Raw genomic sequence first — 22,442 nt, 5'->3', positions numbered from 1 at the left:
CATGACGCAGTGCTGTGAGGTCAGCACCAACTCAGAGACAGCTGTCTGCAGATCTTCCAGGAAGGAACCCAAAGGGCCTGGTGGCCTGTAGACCAACAACCCCTTCAGGGCCTGGCCCGGGGACAGTCTGAGCGTGAAGGCGAGCGACTCAGCGCTCCCGATGGAATTAAGAGGAAGAACTGAGCAGGAAACGCTCTTTTTCACCACTACCGCCACTCTCCCGCCTCTACCCTTCACTAAGAAACGCACACTACTAAACTACCACCACAAAATTGCCACAAGCCACATGGCCACTCACAGTCACAACAGGCCATTGAAAACAATGAACTGAAGCAGGCCTATATATGACCGGACAAAGGAGGCCTGCTAAACAACACAGCTTTAATACAAAAATGAAAATCAACAGGGCTACGAAAGGATTGGAAAGAAGTTACACATCAAGCACACACATCCAACAAAGGTATTACACACACACACACACACGCACACACACGCACACACAATGAAATACACCACAGCCACATTTAGCATTTCAATCCTATGCAATCCATGCCCTACATGATGTTTAAATTCAACAGACACCACAGAAACATGGACCCATGGGTACCCTACTGGCTGAAATTGCAAAGAAAAACAACTAGGCCCCTATTGAAAGTACAGGCCACCCACAACAATAATTTTTAAAAACAATGAAAATCCCAGAAAAATGTAGGTGCAAACAAGCCCCAATGAAACAAACACACCAATTCTCCAACTTACTTGTAGTAAATTAAATCTCAAATCAAAATTCCTCAAATAAATCCAATCCAATGGTATGATGCAGCAGACAGACACAAAAAGTGATCCTTCCAGCTCCAAATCCAAATGAAAGTGAACAGCACATGGACAAAGAACTGGGAGGAGCCAGCTGGACAGGAACAGGAAGTTGGAGACTCAGGGGCACTTCCTTCCTCTTGAAAAAAAGAGTAAAAAAAATTAAAGGACTCCTTACACAAAAGACTACAGCAAAATCACAATCTGAGGAGTTTTTCTGAGCAAAATGATCATTTTAGAGAAGGTTTTATGAAGCTTGAGAGATATTCTTCGCCAGATTGTAGTTTTTGCATGTTTGGGATCTTGATCTTACCAAGACAGCCGCCGGAAGTCAGCTTGCGCGCCCGAATGACGTGTTCGCGTTCGCACACTCTCGCGGGCTCGGGCGGCCATATTACAAATCTCGTGGCGCACGTGAACGGACAGAAAAGTGAGACGTAGAATCACGGTAAGACATTACAGCGCGCGCGAGAATGAATATTGAGCACGCAAGGAAGCAAAACTACTACACTACGCAGTAGATTGCGTAGCAATCTGCAACTTTGCGCTCTACGCGAATTGCGAAGTTACCTTAACTTCGCAAGCTCCGCGAGCGGAGCGTAGCTCAACGCCCAGGCTTAGCTTTGATACAACCTACCTTTTGAAAAGCCGGCTGGCTCCCAGAACATTCTGCTATTTTGCATTCTTTGCAGTCTGATTTACTTGAATATAATTACTTGTTGACACGTGATAACCACACAAACCTGGTGATACGAATCGTGCCAGGCACAGTGTGTTTCACTTACTTGACGTACAATGAAGGCGACACAATACCTACTGCATACAAATCACATTTGTACACTTCAGCCGAAATGCGGTTTTCCACTGTTGAAAAGGTTTTGACAGCTGTGCAGATGGTGGTCCTGAAGGAATGCGCACTGGCACAGGGGAAACACATTTTCTTGGTTACACCTTACCCTGCCTTAGAAGCTGTGACAAGGGTGAGTGTACCAACCTCTAAAGCATTACATCCCCGTTGGATACAATGGGCTACTTCTTTGACGTCTCCTGATTTCACATTTATCTTTGATCCCTCTCTTCAGACACAGGAGTTCTTGCAGTATGAACACGTTCATCCACCTCCTTTGTCTTTGCTTCCCTTAGAGGAGTACACATGTATCATCTACACCGATGGTTCGGCGCAACTGGACACTGGTTCTAAACATGCTTATTCAGCAGCTTGCCCTATTGTGGCTGGTACAAAGGTGCATGGAGAATTCAAGTCTAATGTAGTGCATACACAGGCGCTAGGAGACTGTACCGCCCAATTGGCTGAGCTGCGCGCTCTGGTTCTTGCTCTTGAGTTTGCAGATTCGAGTGTTTCTACACTCATTGTGTGTGATTCCTATTACTGTGTTCAGTCTTTCATTGACAACTTATTCCTTTTGTCTCAAAATGATTATCGAGATTCTAAAGGCAGTGCAATTAAGCATAAAATGCTTTGGGTTCGAGTGGCGGATCTTAAACAACATCTGCCACTCACACATGTTATGCATACTCTTGGCCATCAGCATGTGGGAGCACACACTCTTGGGAATGGTTTTGCTGATGAAGCAGCCAAATCTGCAGAAGCCACGTGTTCCGTAGCAGCCGTTACAAGGTCCATGACTAAGATTGATAATGACATTGTGGCAGCAATAGCTGCAACTGCGAAGGGATCTAATTATCCATAGGGTTTCCCTTCAAAGTCCTACTATCAGTTAACTACAGAACAAGTTCCTTTTGCTAGAATACCTGACGTTGGAGATCAGCTGATTCCCAACGCAGACCGCAAACACACTTTAATCAAAGCCACACACGAAGATATGGTTTCGGCCCATGCTGGAGTGTCCGCGACTGTTTCTATCATGCAGCAACGTTATTGGTGGCGTGGTTTATATAAACAGACCCATAATTATGTACTTTCTTGTGACATCTGTCAACAAATCAAGCCTTCTATGGTGACATGTCCACCACAAACACAGGTTTGCATTGCAAATCGCCCCTTTGTTTGTGTATATCTTGATCACTGCCGTTCATTTTCTTCTGATACTGCATATAAATACATTTTGGTTGCAGTTGATTCGTGCACTAGATTCCTTTGGGTTTAGACACAACGCAGTGCTGACGCTCGACATGTCATCAGGGATAGGCGTGTCTTTGTAGGGATTTTTGCCTGTGGCGCCTTTCATTCTGACCAAGGTCCAGCATTAGCATCTAAGGCATACAAGGACGCGATTAAGTCTTTGGGGGTGCTGGTGCAGTTTTTGTCTCCATATAGACCTGAGAGCAACTCAATTGTGGAGCGAATGAATCGTGACTTAAAGCAATCTTTGACAGCTAGAGTCTTAGGTACTGGCAGGAACTAGCTAGCCCATTTGTAGGGAGTCCAACGTGGCGTAAGAATCTCCCTAGAAGACCTCTGTGTGGGTGGACCTCATACGAGAAGCTCTTTGGCATCAAAATTTTTGTGCCAGACCTTGATGGTCTAGACGTTGCAGCCGCGACCTTTGATGTAGATAATCATTCTACTATGTTACAGGACCTACAAGAGACCCTTGCCAGTCTTGCTACTGGACATTTGCCTATGGCAACAGATGCTACCCTGCTGATTCCGGTGGCTGGCTGGCTTCCGAAAGTTGGTGATCTGGTCCGAGAGAAGTTGGAGAACAAAAAAGAATTTGGTCCCTCTTATCATGCACCGGTTCCAGTGCTTTGCTTAAAGGGTACTGGTACAGTCATTTTACCACCACTTCCTGGTCGCAAAGACAACCGCTACATCTCCATTGACAATGTCAAGACACAACATCTGGCCAATTCTGAATAGTGTGACGCCTGCTGTTTCTTGCCCTACAGTTTCGTGGATTCCTGGGGTTGGCGCAACTTTCAATTCACCAAACGACACTGTCATTGAGATGGACCCTGTTGTTGACCATTTGCCTGTTCCCCCAGCTTCCTCCTGCAACATGGAAGTTGAATACGCATATCCCACAAGTGAGTCTTTGCATAGATTGCCCGAGAGTCCTTTGCACCATGGCAGTTTTTCTTATGACTTGTCCTCCACCTCCTCAATTGGCCCTACCAAATTGACTGTTTTTGTCTCCTGGTTTAAACAGACTTATCTAGTCCCTCCTTGACCTACATCTGGTGGTCCTCATCCTGATTTTTCTCTTCATGACAATAGGCTTTGTAACAGTGTTTTTTCTGCTTATCAATGGTCACTACTTGCCCGAACGCTCTGCTGTGAACTTGGTTGACGGTATTTTGGCCCCCCACTCATCTTCCCACGTCATAAAAGGTGACCAGACTCTTGTTAACATTTCAGCCTTCCCTGTTTCTGATGGCATCATCTGGGATAAAGTGGATTTCCAAGTCCATGGGCCGATGGAAATCATCAACGTTCCATACGTCTTTCGTGTCTCCATGGGTGATGTGGTAACAAAGGACATACGTTCAGATGATTGGGATGTGCATGCAGTACAAGCATTGTTTTCAGATTTAAAGTATTATGCTGCTTTTAATGCTGAAGATTTATATTTGAATTCTGCCAATTATGTCGATTTGTTCTGTTATTAACACTATGGGCATCATTTCCTACATAAGACAAATACATTACGACCTGTTGTTAATTACACACAGTGGGATCATTGTCCCACTCCGTTGAAAGGGAGCTCGAAAACACTTAGAAGTAAATTTACATACTTCACAGACTTTGACAGGTCTGCTCCCGAGTCCTATTATTTTAAATTGAATATTTCTTCAACTCCCAAAGTCATGTTAACCCATACTAAATTGATTTATTCTAATTCTTTAAGACATGAGCTGTCAGTAAATGGTTATGATCATTGAAAGGCCACCATTGATTTGAAATCGATCTGGGGTTCCAAAAACTGGCAGGTGCACGGTACTGAAGCCTTACATCGTGCCTGCCATATACCAGCACAAATTATGTTTTTAAATGATACAGTGTTCCAAACAACTTGTTTTGGCTTGGCCACTGCAAAGAAAATGAACGCCCCTGCCATTCGCTCTTTAGCTGAATATTACAATTGGCGCTCATACGCAAATTATACCATTGATACATTACAAAATTTAAATCCAAATAACAAGTTTAATACGTCTGAACTGGATCCTATGGGTTGGTTAGTTTGGCAGACGAATTCAAATGCCTGCCAACTACGTTTTCACAACACTCCCTTTGGTTATATGCAAGACAAACCCGACGCAAGATTTCCAGATACCCATTCGGTAACAACCTATTCGGTTGGTAAATTATGTCAACAGTGGTTGCAGCACTCTATTCTATTTTCCGCTTAACAACACTTATCGTTGTTGTCCAATAACATTAATTTGGCTGACTTTGTCTTGGGACCATGGGTTCCTAGAACAAAGAGATTCATTTACGCAACTTACTATGAAATATGGAAACTTTCACAAATTTAAGCTGCATCTCGTTTGCGGGAAATTGACCAAGCAAACTTAGAAAAGGTTCTTGCTGTTGTCGACAACAGTATTAGTACGCTATCTTCCCGCATTTACACTTTAGATAATATTGTTTCTTCTATTATAGATATTGGACAAGAAGATGTGTCTCTATTATATCATGGGCAAAATCATTTGCGTTCTGTGATGCAATTCGCATGGACTTTGCAAACTCTAAAAATGTGGAAAGTACCATGGGATTCTTTGAATTCATCTGCTTTGTTTTTACCGTTTAATGTAACTGACAAACAACAGTTTATGTCCATGAAAGCTGCAAGCTACACTCTTCTACACATAGAAAAAAAAAGACCCTTTGCCCTTTTCTGTAGCGGAAACTGACTCTGCTGCTTGGCTAATTCATGGGGTTATATCTTTGCCTTTCGCACTGTTTCAATTCAGCTCCTGTATGAAACATTACCCGCTAGGCAGCTTTGAACCCCCGGGTAGTGCTTTTCTGCATGAACTGTGGATTTGCCTTTTACCTATCGATGTTTGTGGGAAGAACATGAAGTATACCTTACAGGGTAGGACCGTGGTTCTACAGTAGGCCATTTCTTTGTTTGCAAAAATATAAAGTTGCACGGAGCATGTAAAATGTCAACTCTGAACCTTGCATGTGTTTTAAAAGGTAATCCAGTTCCCGCAATAATTCCCACATTCACTCTTCTTACTAACGGTAGTTATCTTACTCTAAATAACCAAGAATGCTGCGGCTTGCTGGCTGGCATACCATACATAGTAACGGTTTCACAGCGCATAATTTGTTGTAAAAATGTGCTGTTTCCTCCCTGCATGGGCAGCTCGATAGCTCAATTTGGCCTTCAATACCAACTTTGAAAGCAGATTTCAACAGGTTGAGCAGATTAAAGGTACTTTTAACCCAACCAGAAGTCGCCCTTACTTCCACACGAGAAACCTTCAACCTGCAGGTGGCCAGTGCTGCTAGCGAAATTCCAACCCTTTTAAAACACTAACTTACCACTGCATTTTGGGGAGTTAATACACCCCATATTTAATGCGTCTGATACAAGAGGCCTTGCACATTTTTTTGAAGCTGTCAGCTCTGGCCTTGTGACTTCTTTTCAGACAATATTTGCTGTTATACCTGCATTCATTCATTCTATCTTTTCCAGCGTCTTCGGTGGATTCCCTTTAATACTGGCATTAGCTGCTGGAATCCTGCTTCTACTGTGTCTGCTGCGCAACGGCTTCTCCTCTTATAGTGCTGCACAGACCGTGCCGGCTGCAATTGCTCTGTGTCCATATGCATGGATGCTTCGGTACACTACCACTGGCAACTCTCAGTGTGTCTTATGGGTTGTCCTTCCACTTTTCACACTTCACTTGCGTGCAACCAGTCTTCATGTCTACAATGTCAGCTTACATGGGCGTTGGATTTCTGCCTCTCCAAAATGTCATGTCCAGACCCAGATTTCGGCCAGCTGATGGGTCTCTTAGTGGCCCATGAGCAGGACTGTTCTGGGATTGGCCTTATGGCGAGTGCGGCTGCACTTGGAATATTGGCTCAATGGGATATCTGTGAGGCTGCACAGAATCTCCTACTTCAGAGTTAGATCGAATATCATGCAAGTTGTCTGGAGATGCTAATGGAGGCACCGGAGTATGAGGAGCACACTTGTTCCTTCAATTTGCTAAAGTGGATGGCATTGCTTTTTGCTACCAGCGACAATGATCTACTTCTGGAGGGTGTTGCATTTTTTGCTCCTACTCTATGATGGATTAAACTCACCAATTCTTGTATTTCGGATACCTTTCTACAAAATGACTTTTTTCTCCCTCATAGTTTTTTTTTCTCCCTTCTTCGTTTCGTTTAATTTTAAACACATAGACGCTTTGGAACTCTGCTCTCACCTTTTGAACTCTGCTCCCACCTTTTGAACTCTGCTTGCACTTTTTGAACTCTGTTTTCATACTATGTATACATACGATTGACTTACCAGGGGGAGGGTGTAGTATAGATTGTGGATCCATTGTCGACATCTACTAAGTTAGCATGAGCTTCGCTTCCATGAGGCTGCTTTTGCGCACAACACTGCATGCATATATTTCGCAAGACTCTGTTTGTGCCCTTTTCACATGAGAACTGTCTGCTTTTCGCGTTCTCTGCCATGCTATGAGGTTTAGTCTGCACATGATGTACAATGTCGATCAACAATGCCATGCCCTTGTTATTCTGTTCTGGTCAGTCCCTCACACCTAGACATAACATGACACACACAGCTGCACTACTGGAAATTGTATGCTTTAATATTGCAAGCTAAGCATGTTGTTCACACACTTGGAGAGACACCTTTACGGAGAGAAGAGCTGTGCTTGTCCTGAGATGTAAACCTTTAATCTAGGCCTTGAGGTATGGGGTCTGCTGACAAAGCCCAGAGCTCTTCTTTTTTATAATAAACTATTTCTTACCACGGGGAGGGTGGTTAGGTATTGTAGCCCTTTTCCACTGTCTTTATAAAATGGTATCCCCGTTTGTATTCTATGGAATTGTGACAATGCTGACTATATTGTGTTTATGCATTTTGCTGCTAGTAATGGCATGTGTACTGTACCATAGAGCTCGTTAGTTAAAATAAACATTTTAAACTATACTGCGACTCTGATTACTCGCCTTGTGGACAGGTATGAGTGAGTGAGCGAAAGAGTTGTCTGGCTCCCGCGATTCCTGAGAGAGTCGGGAGTGTTGTGTTCTGGGTTGTCTAATCATTGGTAAGTTCGCTGTTAGTTGGAGAACGAATGAGACACTATAGCTAGTCGGTTTGGAATTTTGGATTCTAATGTGGTAGGTTGGTACACCCCTATTCACTGAGGTCCTGTTTTCCTGTGCATGGTTCTGTATATGTGCAGATTCCCTGCAACACTAGCCTGGTATATGATGTCCACTTATTTAAGTGTGCAACTTGCACAAGTCCAGACAACCCTTATGGTGATTTAAGAGGTCTTAGACAACCATAGAAAGCTCTCTAAGTGGTACCTGTGGAGAGCAGCTTTCAGGCTTAGTCCAGAAAGAGTGCAAAGCAGCTTGTTTTACCAGAATGCAATCGTATGGTATAGATTAAGTGAAAAAGAACCACACCAAGTATTTATAAAAATATGTATTTATATAATACTCTCTAGTACGTTCCAATATCTCCAAAACGGAGATAAACACAATGCACAGAGTACATTAGCAAAGAAACACAGTAAAAAGCACGAAATACACAGTGGCCCCGGGGTTGAGACCAAACCATATACTAAGAAAGTGGTATAAGAACCACGACTCGAGTCAAGACAGTGTCGAGACGAGGTAGAAGTGCCGGGACCCTAAGGAACCACCCAAGGTGAGTAGGTAGGGACTCCAGGGAGAGTGTTTGCAGTGTGGAAACACAACCACATGCTCTGTACAACTCTATGTGCAAGTCGCGGTTGGATTTTTAGAGATTAAGGACCCTTTCCAGTAGACCCTGAAGAAACCCTGTGGAAGACAGAAGGTTGGAGAGAAACTCCACCCGCGGATACCCTATTCCCACGTTACCTACACCAGGGAAGCCAGGTGCATACGTGTGAAGTGGTTTCGGAAACTGCAGCCGAACACACTGGAGGACTTCAGGAAAGTGCTGCTGTTGAAGAAGGAAGAAGTGTCTGGTGGAATCCAAGGATGGATTCTTTATCAGGGGTACCTGCAAGCAGAGGGGACAGAGTCTATGTTACTCAGGGGTGACCAGAAAACTTGGAAGACGAATGCCCTCCGATGTTGGGTGTTGCAGGATGGATGACAATGACCTTGACTCAGCAGCTGTGAGGACCAGGCGATGCTGAGGAGAACCAGGAGCTGTGAATGAGCTGTCCCATTAAGGATGTCGAGTCAGTGCTGAGGGGTTGGTGTCCGACGGGAGCACCAACAAGCCTTGGCAAATGAAATAAATGCAGGAATCAAAGTGTGAACAATGTCGGGACCAGCAAGGTCCAGGGGAATCGCCAACAACAGGGGAGTCAGGGCAGGCCCCAAGCAATGAGGGGAGCCCAATAGAAACAAGTGTGACCCTCAAGTGGACCCATAGTCCGAAGGCACTGGAGTTGCGAGAGGACCTCAAGCAGGTCACCACAAGATGCAGGCCATGATGCACACGATGTGGTCTGGCTGAAGATTCTGGTCGAGGTTGGGGCTACTTTGAGCCCGGTGATCTTCTTGCAAAGAAGCCAACAAGCCTTTGCAACTGCAAGTTGGACGAGGTGCACAGGGGTTCGGTTATTGCAACCACCACAAGGGATACTGGCCTCAAACTTGGTGAGAGGGCAGGGCAGGCGCCAGAAGCTGAGGAAAACCACCACCTGTGTTGCACAGCCCATGGTGTCCAGAGGAGCTCAGGATCTGCAGACCTGTCAACGTAGTTGCGGTGCCTGCGAATTCAGGGGAGTGACTCCTTCACTCCAAAGGAGATTTCTTCAGGTGTCTTTGATGCTTCACAGGTCTTGGAAGGTTCCTGTAAGATGCACAGGCAAAGACTATTCAGCAGACTGGAAGGGAGATGAAGTCAGGCCCAAATGAAGTCCAGTGAAGTCCAGAGTGCACAGACGGTAGAAGTGCAGTGATGTCTGAGCTGAACCTTATTCCACAATGAATCTAGGGACCTACACCCAGGTAAGCCCTTAAGTACCCTAGGGAAAGGGTAGACAAGATTCAGGAGACCATCCCATGGGAGGGTTTGGACAGGGGGGAGGTTACTTCCATGTCCTTTGTCCAGTTTCGTGCCAGAGCGGGAGCCAACGGCTCCCAGGACTGGTTTGAACTGGACTATGCACAGGGACACCAAATGTGCCCTTCTTGCAGACACTGGCAACCACACCCACCCCATTCTAATACACTAAATCCTGTCTGAGAGATGGTCACACCTCCCTGTGACAGGATGCCTATTGTTCTGCCATACCCTGCTTGAGCTTGGCTCAGCAGCAGGAGGGCAGAATCATGTCACTGGGCGGCAGCAACCATCTTGTGCTGTCCAGGTCAAGAAGGCTGGTAGCGGGAACACTAACAGCCTAATGGAGGGCTCTTTCAGTGCTTGGAATCATACGGGTATGATTCCAACATACTTGATACCAAACATGATTGGATTCGTTGCAACTGTTTTCGAGATGGTCATCGCGTAATTATGCGGTGCCCCTCTATATGGTATATGGCTGCTTCACTGACAACCCACGAGAATGGATTCTGTAGGCTGCTGGGGTGTCCTGCTCATGCAGGGGCACCCTTTCACTTAGAACAAAGCACCCTGCCTTCAGGATTGCAAAGGCCTGCTATAGGGGTGACTTATAGGTTTTAAGTGCAGTGACCCTAGATATAGAAAACCTATATCTTTAGTAAGTGGTGCTAGCACCAGCTTACACAGGCTGCAATGGCAGGCAGGTAGATCCATTTTGAGTGGTCTCTCATGGGTGGCATAATACATGCTTCAGGCCATGGGAGACCTCTGGGGTACCTATGCCCTGGGTACCTTGGAACCATATACTAGGGACTTATAAGGGTACATCAGTATCCAATCTGGAATGTACCTAAGTACCTAGTTTAGTTTAGGGAGAAAGCAGATGACCTGTTTAGCAGGATCCTAGTCAGACTAGTCAAAATACAGCTTAGCAACAGACAAAAAGTGGGGGTAACCATAGAAACAGATCCTGGAAAAGAACAAGCTCGGAGGAAAAGGAGTAATGGCATTATTCAAATGGTAGGTTTATATGAGGCAGAGGTCAGGATCATTGTATTCTCAGAACTGAGCTGGTAATGCAGGTTGAGCAGGAGAGGGAAAGCAAAAATTATCCTCCGAATAAAACAAATAGAAAAGTGGATTGATATTGTAAGCAAATTAAATGTATTTTTAAATAGTACTTTTAATACAGATGATATCATGTAGTGCTCACAAAGAGAGAAAATCCCCCTGTTCCATTTGAGAGAAGCTAGAAAAATAAATATCACTTCCTTGAGCCTGTTTAGTGCAACACCAGGTGTAAGTTTGAATCTAGTCTCTATACTGACCATAGTGTCTTCAAAAACATTCCTGTCACCACTGCCATCAATTTGCGGAAGTGTTCTAAAACAACTTGACCTTCTGATCCTAAGCGATGTAAAAAGAGTTTTTTTTTCCTTTCAGCAGATAGTCTTTTGCCATCAATAGCTTTGAGTTCAGTCAAACATTTCTCCTTCGACCTAGTCCATGGTTCTCCTTATGTTTGAAGGAATTTGGATGGAGGATCAAATTGCATCATAAATAGAATAAGCTTGACAATGCTGAAAACAACGAGAGAGTGAGGGAAAAAAAAACGATATGGGCCACTGTTAGTCCCCCAAAGTCATTATAATCAAAACAACGAAAGAGTGTGCCTAGGAATTATTGGTAGAGCACAATAGCAGAAACCAAATAGGTTTCTAAATAAAGCCCTCACTCACCAACCTGGTTGGTGACATGCTTCCTCATTGGGCCCCACCGGGAGAGGCAGAGTGCCACCCCGGTGTGCTTCGACGCCAGAATTACTGCGGAGCTGGTTGTGTATGTGGTGAGTAGTGGAAGTGATTGTTAAAAATGTCTGGTTTGTGTCAAAAAATAAACTTTATTAAAAGCCAAACAGACATATATAAAAACAGAGTGTGGGACGTAAAAGCTGAATAAATTGTTCAGACAAGTCCCTTAAGGGATGGTCAACATGTTTCTGCCTATGTGTTAATTGTAAACTTGCATTCGTCAGGACCAAAAAGGGGCGTGAGAACCTAGGCGGTATGAGCGCGCTAAGGCCCACCCTAACCTGAGGATATAAGTGTGAAAAGAAAACAAAAAGTTTTTTTTGTATAAAAATGATTAAGGTGACTCCCGCAATGGAGAGGAACCGAGTTTATTCTGGGTAAGAGTATCAAATACACAGACAAACAAAGAGAGAGACAAACAAGGAATGGTTAATCATAGTCGTATGGGTTTGTCATCAAGGACATACAAATAATTGTGCTCTGCGTGGTGCACTTAGTCGCTAATGCTGGCCATCTGTGCTGCTGTGAGGACAGAAGAAATGCATGCCACACAACAAATGCGATCCCTAAACGCAAAACAAATAAGGGATATGGAGGGCCCTGGACGCTCATTAGCGCTAACCACAAACCTATGTGGTGAAACACTATATGCGATAAAGACATAGTGTTGAGGGCACTGAATACATGAGCGAAAATAGGGTCTCACATGGGGTGTAGTCAGGATATACACCATGGGTCTCGGGAGGGGGGTGGAAGCTACATTGGCACTCCCTAGAGATAGAAAATGCAGAAGAAAAAGGGGGGGGAGAAGAAAATGGAAAATTAAAAAGAGCAGCGAAATTTGCCAAAAACATATCTGTAGTGTCTGGGCGTAGGACTCACGCCCGCTCAGCTAGGCACCCGCTCGGCACCTATATGATCCCTCGGTAACCGGACCCCGATGGTGAGTGAGAGAGGGGAGCCGGCATGTTTATAAAGTAATGTCAGAAAGAATCGCGCTCGAGAAGCGAGGCGGGAGGGGGCGTTGCCTCACGTGGTGCGCGATGACATGCCAGGACACCTCCAATCAGTGAACCGGATTCGCGCTGTCTAGCCAAACACGCTATGGCGCTCTATTCCCAATCAGGGAAAGGTACCCAAACGAGGTCGAAGTAGGCGTAGCAGACGTCCGCCCATGCGCAGTTGTGAGGAAGAAGTTGCCACTGAACCAGGAAGAGGGAGCCCCGGGACGCCGCACCTCAGGTAAGGCATTTTCTTACTTTAAAATACTTTAAATTATTTTAAAATGAGGGCGGGCGGGCAGCTCTGCTCCGCCCCACCGTGTGCGTAGTGCTGCCTGCTACGCCTACTTAGTGGACCACGAAGCAGGCAGCACTACATACACTCTGTGGGCGGAGCACTACGCCCACCCTTAATATATATATATATATATATATATATATATATATATATATACACATCATGCTCTAAGGTTGCCACACAATTGGGACGCACTCGGGCAGCTGCGGAAGGTTCAACCTTGAAACCTTTATTGAGAAGAGGTATGGACAGCAAACATCAAGCAGGAAACATCATTGCAGTCCATCATCGTGCCTTACGTGTTTCGAAGTATTTCTTCATCAGAGGCTTTGAGACGAAAATGGCGGACCGGCACTCCCCCACATCCTTAAAGGCTTGATGCCACGCCCTTCATGGGCAGCCCAAATGGGACAGTGTTCTGCTGCATTGTGGGAATTGGAGTGCCAACTTTAAAATCCGTAAATGGATACGCCGTCTTACTGCATGAATAAAATATTTTCAGGCTCTGAATGGGCCCCCACATGTGACTCTGTCCTTAATCCAGACGCAGATGCCCCACAATGAGGTAGGTAGATACCATCCCCGTGGCCCCCAATGTTGGTGGGGTGGTGCACTCCCTACGGCTGGGCTGCCGCAAATACATCACGCTCTAAGGTTGCCACACAATTGGAACGCACTCGGGCAGCTGCGGAAGGTTCAACCTTGAAACCTTTATTGAGAAGAGGTACGGACAGCACACATCAAGCAGGAAACATCATTGCAGTCCATCATCGTGCCTTACGCGTTTCGAAGTATTTCTTCATCAGAGGCTTTGAGACGAAAATGGCGGACCGGCACTCCCCCACATCCTTAAATGCTCGATGCCACGCTCTTCATGGGCAGCCCAAATGGGACAGTGTTCTGCTGCATTGTGGGAATTGGAGTGCCAACTTTAAAATCCGTAAATGGATACACCGTCTTACTGCATGAATACAATATTTTCAGGCTCTGAATGGGCCCCCACATGTGACTCTGTCCTTAATCCAGACGCAGATGCCCCACAATGAGGTAGGTAGATACCATCCCCGTGGCCCCCAATGTTGGTGGGGTGGTGCACTCCCTACGGCTGGGCTGCCGCAAATACATCACGCTCTAAGGTTGCCACACAATTGGGACGCACTCGGGCAGCTGCGGAAGGTTCAACCTTGAAACCTTTATTGAGAAGAGGTACGGACAGCACACATCAAGCAGGAAACATCATTGCAGTCCATCATCGTGCCTTACGCGTTTCGAAGTATTTCTTCATCAGAGGCTTTGAGACGAAAATGGCGGACCGGCACTCCCCCACATCCTTAAATGCTCGATGCCACGCCCTTCATGGGCAGCCCAAATGGGACAGTGTTCTGCTGCATTGTGGGAATCAGATGTGGCATCGAGCATTTAAGGATGTGGGGGAGTGCCGGTCCGCCATTTTCGTCTCAAAGCCTCTGATGAAGAAATACTTTGAAACGCGTAAGGCACGATGATGGACTGCAATGATGTTTCCTGCTTGATGTGTGCTGTCCGTACCTCTTCTCAATAAAGGTTTCAAGGTTGAACCTTCCGCAGCTGCCCGAGTGCGTCCCAATTGTGTGGCAACCTTAGAGCGTGATGTATTTGCGGCAGCCCAGCCGTAGGGAGTGCACCACCCCACCAACATTGGGGGCAACGGGGATGGTATCTACCTACCTCATTGTGGGGCATCTGCGTCTGGATTAAGGACAGAGTCACATGTGGGGGCCCATTCAGAGCCTGAAAATATTTTATTCATGCAGTAAGACGGCGTATCCATTTACGGATTTTAAAGATGGCACTCCAATTCCCACAATGCAGCAGAACACGGTCCCATTTGGGCTGCCCATGAAGGGCGTGGCATCGAGCATTTAAGGATGCGGGGGAGTGCCGGTCCGTCATTTTCATCTCAAAGCCTCTGATGAAGAAATACTTTGAAACGCGTAAGGCACGATGATGGACTGCAATGATGTTTCCTGCTTGATGTGTGCTGTCCGTACCTCTTCTCAATAAAGGTTTCAAGGTTGAACCTTCCGCAGCTGCCCGAGTGCGTCCCAACTGTGTGGCAACCTTAGAGCGTGATATATATATATATATATATATATATCCAACAAAGCGTTGTCTCAGTCATCCAAAAGACAACACACCTTGGCCACTGATTTCTTTGTGCGTGATTTTATTTCGGCAAAGTCACTCCATGTTTCGGAGCGTCTGCTCCTTGCTCTCGTGAGCTAGGAGCGGACGCTTCGAAACGCGTAGCCTACAGAATCCATTACAAGTGGCACGGGTTCCGACGCAACCAAACTGTTGGAGGAATATATATATATATATATATATATTTTACTCCATTCTCCTCATATGAGGGTAAACATTATCATCTACTGCACTGCACAAAAACCAAGATATAGATGCACACAATATTAATAATGTTTCTTTTTTTTTTTATTAAATTTTATTTATTGACTGCAAACAAGGCACATTGACATATATAGCTCTGCGCCACCAACCAGGGGCCGGCCACCTTTTCGCAATTATCGCTCCAAAAGTATCAGCTATCCCACATCCCGGAGGTCGGGCATCGCTGTGCATCACTGGTACAGGACCCACTGCATGCCAATTGTCCCTCTCCCATGTACCTTGGCAGTGGGGCGATCCCCTGTCGGCGGCCAGGCCCGAGCGTGTTCCTCCCGCATATTGTTGTGCACAGTCCCGTTTTGTGGCCGTAAACTCTAAACCCCCTCCCCCTCCCAAGGGTCCCGCCCAACTCCCCCTACCCTCCCGCCCGAACTAAACATTCGAGGTCCTCTGTCGGTCGCAGCCTCAGCCGCATCCCACACTCAGTCACCACTCGTCCTCCGCCCGTGTAGCACTCCTAACACATTCTGTCGCCTCTACTCTGAACGTCGTAGGTAAGTCATCATGCTTCCCCCACACGCTCACCCCCCCCCGGGAGCCTCCTCTTCTGCCATCTCCAAGCAGGGGCCCCCCGCGGGGCTTCCCGCTGCCTTTTCCCGTCTGCCCACGTAGTCTACGTACAGTTCCCAGAAGTTTTTTGGCCGGCTACGCGGTGGCAGCAGCTCACTGAACCTCTCCGTTTGGGTGCAGCAGTATAGCACATCGCGCCTCCACTGCGCCACAGTGGGCAAGGGACCCCGCATCCAGCACATCGCAACTCGTCGTTTAGCAACCAGCATCCCCATATCCACCAGGTGTCGAGCCGCCTTTGGCACCACCCTGGAATGTCCCAACAATGCCACAGCCGGGTCCGGGGCCATCTCCACCCCCGTCACCTCCCCTATCTGTTGGTATACCGCCTCCCAGTAGTTGTATATGCCCGGGCATCGCCACGCTAGGTGCAGGAAGCCCGCCGTCGGGTGCTTGCACCGTTCACACGCAGGGTCCTCCCGCAACCCATATCTGTGTAAGCGCTCCGGAGTGTAGTAATACCTGTTGAGGTACTTGAAATGGACCAGCCGATGTCTGCCATGCAGGGAGATGCGTCTGATCCCCGTGCAGCAGTATGCCCACATGGCATCGTCAATTGTGATATCTAAGTCCCTTTGCCATTCCAATCTGGCTTTAGCGAACTCATGCACCCTCTGAGACTGCGCCATTTGGTACAGCTTTGAGATCAACCCTTGGGGGTTGTCATTCTTAATTATGTGCGTCAATTCCCGAACCTCCGCAGGCTCCGCCATGTCACACCCCAATAACTGTTTCCAGGCATGCCTGACTCTGTGGTATTGGAAACGTTGCAACTGCGTGCACCCCGCGTCCGAGGCTGCCACCGCCTCCCCTGTCTTTACCACTCCGTCATCAAACATGTCGCCCATGGTGTGCACACCTATCGCTCTGAGCGACCGTATCACTCCGTCTTCCGTGCAAGGGGCCAGCCATACTGCCCAGGCAATTGGCATTGCCGGCGAATAAAGCTGCGCCCCCGACGCGCGTTGTAGTATGCTGTTCCAAGCATGTCTAGTGGAGTTCAAGGAGTCGAGGAACCCCGTGCGGCGGTCCGGGCGTTCAAAAATGACAGCGGGGAGCGGCAGCGGCGCTGCAAACAATGTCTCTAACTTGAGGTGCGGGACGGTCTCACCACCATGTATCCAGCTATGCGCCTGAGCCCCCTGCGCCACCCTATAATACAGCTCCATATCGGGCGCTCCCAGGCCGCCCATATGGTAAGGCAGCGTCAGGACCCTCCAGCTGATCCGCGCCTGCTTGCCAGCCCACGCCAGCCTCAGCATTGACGCCCTCAACCGCGCGAAGAAAGCACGGGACAGAACCATGGGGATGTTCGCAAACAGAAACAGGAACCGAGGGAGCACCACCATCTTCATGATGGATATGCGTCCCAGCAGCGAAAGGGGCAGCGTGATCCAAGTCTCCACGTCGTCCTCAAGTTTACTGATGGCCCTTCCGTAATTCTCAGATAGCACCACCTCCGAGTCCCTATGAAGCTGGATCCCCAGGTATCGGACCGGATCCTCAGTCCACTGCAACGGGTATTCCATGACGAAAGGAACCGTGACCGGCATCAGCGGGAACACGATAGACTTGTCCCAGTTGACCTTCAGCCCGGAGAGCGCTCCAAACTCAACCACCTCCCTCAGCACTGGGGCCAGGTTAGTTTCCGGGTCCCTGACTTACAGCAGGGTGTCATCTGCATATGTGGACACAGTTATCCTGTAAGTTGGAAAATTGATGCCCCGTAGGCTGTGGTATTCCCGCATAGTGCACGCCAGTGGCTCCGCCACCAATGCGTACAAAAGGGGCGACAGGGGGCAGCCCTGCCTCGTTCCTCTTGAGATTGGTATCGCTTCTGTGACTCGATCACCCAATCGTATTCTCGCCGTGGGGCCACTATACAGCACTCCTATCATTTGAAGAAAGACCGGGCCCAGCCCCATTCTTGTCAGGACCTGCCGCATGAATGGCCACTCGACCGAGTCGAAAGCCTTTTCCATGTCAAGGAAGACAGCGAACACGCGCGCGTCGGGGCGCACATGCTGCATGACTCCAAACACCGTCCGTAAATTGTATGTGAGGTTCCTGCCCGGAACGAACCCCGCCTGTTCTGGGGCAACCAGTTCCGGTGCGAGCAGGGCCAGGCGCGTGGCAAGAACCTTGGCATATAATTTCGCATCTACGTTAAGCAGTGATAACGGCCTATAGGAGCTGCACTCCTCGGGTGTTTTGCCTGGTTTCGGTATAGCGACCAGGAGCGCCTCACGCATTGACGGTGGCATACGTCCTTTAACGCACATGTCATCGAACAGCGTCGATATGTGTGGTAGGAGCTGGTCAATAAAAGCGCGGTAGAACGCAACAGTGAGGCCATCCGCTCCCGGGGCGCTATGCGCTTTCATGCCAGCAAGGGCCTCTAGAATTTCGTCCCTCTCGATTGGCAGGGACAGAAACTCCCTGTGCTCGCTCGCGAGGAACGGCAACTTTATATAGTCCAGATAGTCCCCTATGCTATCTTCCATACCGGTTTGCTGAGAAGCATAAAGCCCGGCGTAGTACGACCGAAATCGCTCTACCACGTCTTCCTCCGCCGTTAGTAGCGAACCATCCTCAGACCTGATCTGGGTGACGGCGGCTCTGCGTCTACGGGCCTTGAGCAAATTAGCTAACACCGACCCCGGTCTGTCGCCTTCCCCATAAACCCTGGCCGTAGCATACTTCCCCAGATGCAGCACCTCTGTATCAGCAGTCTCGTGGTACTCCGCCAGGAGAGTTTTTATCTCCTCTGTAACTTCCTCCCCGCCCGTTTCTCGCAGTCTGGTCTCCAGAGCCTCCAATTTGCGCTCCTGCGCCGTAAGCCGCTGCCTAATATCTCGGAGCACCCCCGAGTGTTTGGCCATCGCCACCCCTCGAATGTAGACCTTAAAGGTCTCCCAGATAGACTGGAAATCCTCCAGAGAGCCCAGATTGGTATCAAAGAATAGCTCAATCGCAGCCGCCAGCTCCTCCTTAAAGAGGGGATCCAGCAGCGAGTAAGGGGGAAATCGCCAAAGAAATGGCGGGGGGACTTTTCTGGGCGTGGCCAGGGAAACCAGTATCGGCGAGTGGTCGGAAAGCGTGCGTGGGAGCACCGTGCATTCGCGCACCTGCGAAAGGAGGGACGCCGATAGTAGCCAGTAATCTATCCGCGTGTGCAAGTTGTGGTATGCAGAGTAATGTGTGTAGCCCATTAATGCCGGGTTACGAGTTCTCCACAAATCCGCGAGATCTAAGCAAAGCATTTCACGTGTGATCGTCTTCGCTGCCGCTGGTTGCGCTCGTCTCGGGCCACCCGATCTATCAAGCTCAGGATCCATCACTACATTAAAGTCGCCGCCCCAGAGCACATTCCGCGCGTCTGCATCCCCGATCGCGCCTGCCAATGCTGTGAAAAACTCCGGGCAGTCATAGTTCGGCCCGTAACAATTAACCAGGAGTAAATCTAGACCTATGCCCTGGAAGCGTGTGAGCACAAATCTGCCAGCGCTGTCTATGGCGACGCGCTGCGCCCTGTGTTCCACCCGCGGGCTAACCCAAGTCAGAACCCCTCTAGAGTGTGTCGTGAACCCCGCCGCCTGCGCCTCCCGTAGCTCCCTAGAGCGTAGGATGGGGCTATTATTAGGAAGATGCGTCTCTTGAAGGAAAGCTATATCTATCTTATGTCTCTTAAGGTAGTGCATAACTTTACGGGCTTTGCGGTGATCATTCAGGCCCCTAACATTCCAAGTTAGGATTCTGAGCGTGTCTAGTCTCTCAGGCATAGCAGTATCGGTTTTCGTTAGCGTTGACGCCAGGGCTCCAATCGCCCCACGGAGCGCCTCTCAAAGTGCAGGAGCACACAAACAGACAGGACCATGCACACCAACATTGTGACCTCGAACCCCCGTAACACAAACCCCCTCCTCCCCCCCGCCCACAGCAGACCCACCCCAACTTGGCCTTGCCGATTCCCATACCTGGGCACCCCATACCTCCCGCCACCCCGCCCTCAACTTGTGAACCCACTGAAAGGTGTGGAACGCACTCGCGGTACCTAACGGCAACTGCCCGTCCCGGCGAGCCACTATTTTCTCTTCCATCCCGTCCCAGCGTTAGTCTACCACATCTCCGATGCCCTTCTCAGGCATAAGGGCCTAGTCGTTCCCTTGAGCACCATATAAAAGAGTGGATAAATTGGAGAAGCCTCACTGGCCATGGGCGCTACATTCGCGCCCAGCCAGACATCTCTTCGCTGTGTACACTCTCCAGCGGCTGCGTCACTGTCAGGGGGGGGGCGCGCCCCACATTTTACTGTAATCCCTGACAACATCATCAATCAGCACCCCGCCTGTTCTCCCCCAAGCCTACCTCCCTACATCCCAGCTCAGCATGCCTGAAATGCAAATCAGGTAAGTCCGCACTACGGGGTCAGTCCTGTTCTTCCATATCGCCCTCTCTCGCGTCTTCCCGCAGCGGCGTTGCGGGGCTCCGGCGCTGCTCCTTAGCCCAGTCCTTCAGCGCCTTTTGCAGTGTTTTAGGGTCTTGGAAGATGTGTGATTTGCCCTGCCTATTGACCCGCAGCTTGGCTGGGTACAACATCGCATAATCCACTCCCATTTCCCGGAGCTGCTTTTTGGCAGGGGCAAACTGGCGTCTGGCTTCCTGCACTCTAGCTGTGAAGTCCGGGTAGAGCGAGATAGGTGACCCTTCATACATCAATGTGTTCTTTTCCCGGGCAACCCTCAGCGCGACATCCCTGTCTCTGTAGTTCAACAGTTTGGCAATTATCGGTAGGGGTGGCTCTCCCGGCGGAGGCCTGGGGCCCAGGGATCTGTGCGCTCTCTCCACCATGAACATCCCGGAGAACGCCTCTTTTCCCAGCAGATCAACCAGCAGTGTTTCCACGAAGCTCTCCATCCGACCCGGGGCAGTGGACTCCGGAAGGCCAGTAATTCGCAAGTTACACCGCCGTGAATGGGCCTCTAAGTCCTCCGTTTTGTCCTGTAACACCTGCATTTGACGCTCGAGCTTCTTGTGTTCAAGATCCAGAGTTGTCTGCGCGCCCTCCACCTCCGATAAACGTCTGTCGGATTGGTCCAGGCGCTCCGAATGTTTGTCCAGGCGCTCCCCCATGCGGTGCATTCGGTACGAGAGCGCATCTATCTTGGCGCCGAGGGAGGTGATGCCGCTCTGCAACCCTTTCTCCATGGACAGCAAGAGCCCCCGTAAGTCCTGGTCGTCCTCCGGGGGTGAAGACGCGCCTCCCGTCGCCCCCTCCAGCGGCGTCTGTGTCTTGGGGCGCCGCTGCCCGAACGTCAGCCTTGACTGGGTTTTGTCGGATTTGCCCATCGCGCTTCCCCACGCGGCTCAGCGCAGCGCCGTCTTGCCTGGGCACTCTCTAGTCTCCACGCGGCTGTGTCACGGTCAATGGCCACCCGCGCGTCCTTCACTCTGTGGGCGCCCGCGTTGCTTGCTCTCCGCCAGTCGCCTCCACCAGGCGAGCCGGTCTCCTGCCGTCTGTCCCGCTTCTCCGCTAGGCCGCGCGCCTGGCCACCACTCCACTCCCTCCGAGTTCGATACGTTAGCACCAGGCCCAACTCGGGAGGCACACCTATTGCTAACTCAGCGCCTCGCCAGGTCCAGCGTCCATCAGGGGCTCCCGCCCGGCATCCTATAACCCGACGGCAAGCTCTCCCCTCCTGCTGCCTTCTCCTCGCCGCCGCAGCAGGGTTGCGCTAGTCTCCCCCGCTCAGGCTGCTACTTCTATTAGGTCCAGGCCTGCCTCAGATTATTGCACACAGCGTGCCTCCAGCGTGCCCCAGAGTCACTCTTCGCCGGCTACCACCTCGCCGTCTGCCGCTGCCCGTGCCCGCTCCGAGTTTCAGGGGCACTCGCCGCAACAGCAGACCCTCCGTGCGCCGTTCGCTGTGGGGTAATCTCCAGGGCCCCCAGAGTTATCTCCGCCGCTCCCGCTCAAGCCCCAGCAGCACCCCGCTTACTTCGCCAGCTGCCGCCGGTGCGCCCGCTGCAGGGTGATGCCTCCTGTCTCTCCTGTCCTCCGAGCTCAAGCAGCCATCTCCGCTGCGAGCTAAGCTCCGCCCCCCCCCAATATTAATAATGTTTACTTGTTGAATTCACGGTGGCCGAATAAACCGCACCCAACTCTAGGATATAAGGCACAGAGTAAGGGATTTGTGAGAAATGTGGAAAGCCGGAAAGGCTGTCTGGGAGTGGGGAGTGCTGCTCCGGAAAGCAGGAGAAAATGCAGGAATCCGAAACGGCTTTGTGCGGCTTGAAGGGGAGG

The sequence above is a fragment of the Triturus cristatus genome, chromosome 3_2 (genome assembly GCF_964204655.1).
Source record: "Triturus cristatus chromosome 3_2, aTriCri1.1, whole genome shotgun sequence".
Classification (NCBI taxonomy): domain Eukaryota; kingdom Metazoa; phylum Chordata; class Amphibia; order Caudata; family Salamandridae; genus Triturus; species Triturus cristatus.
The sequence above is the reverse complement of the archived record's forward strand: the minus strand, read 5'-3'. Positions refer to the sequence as shown.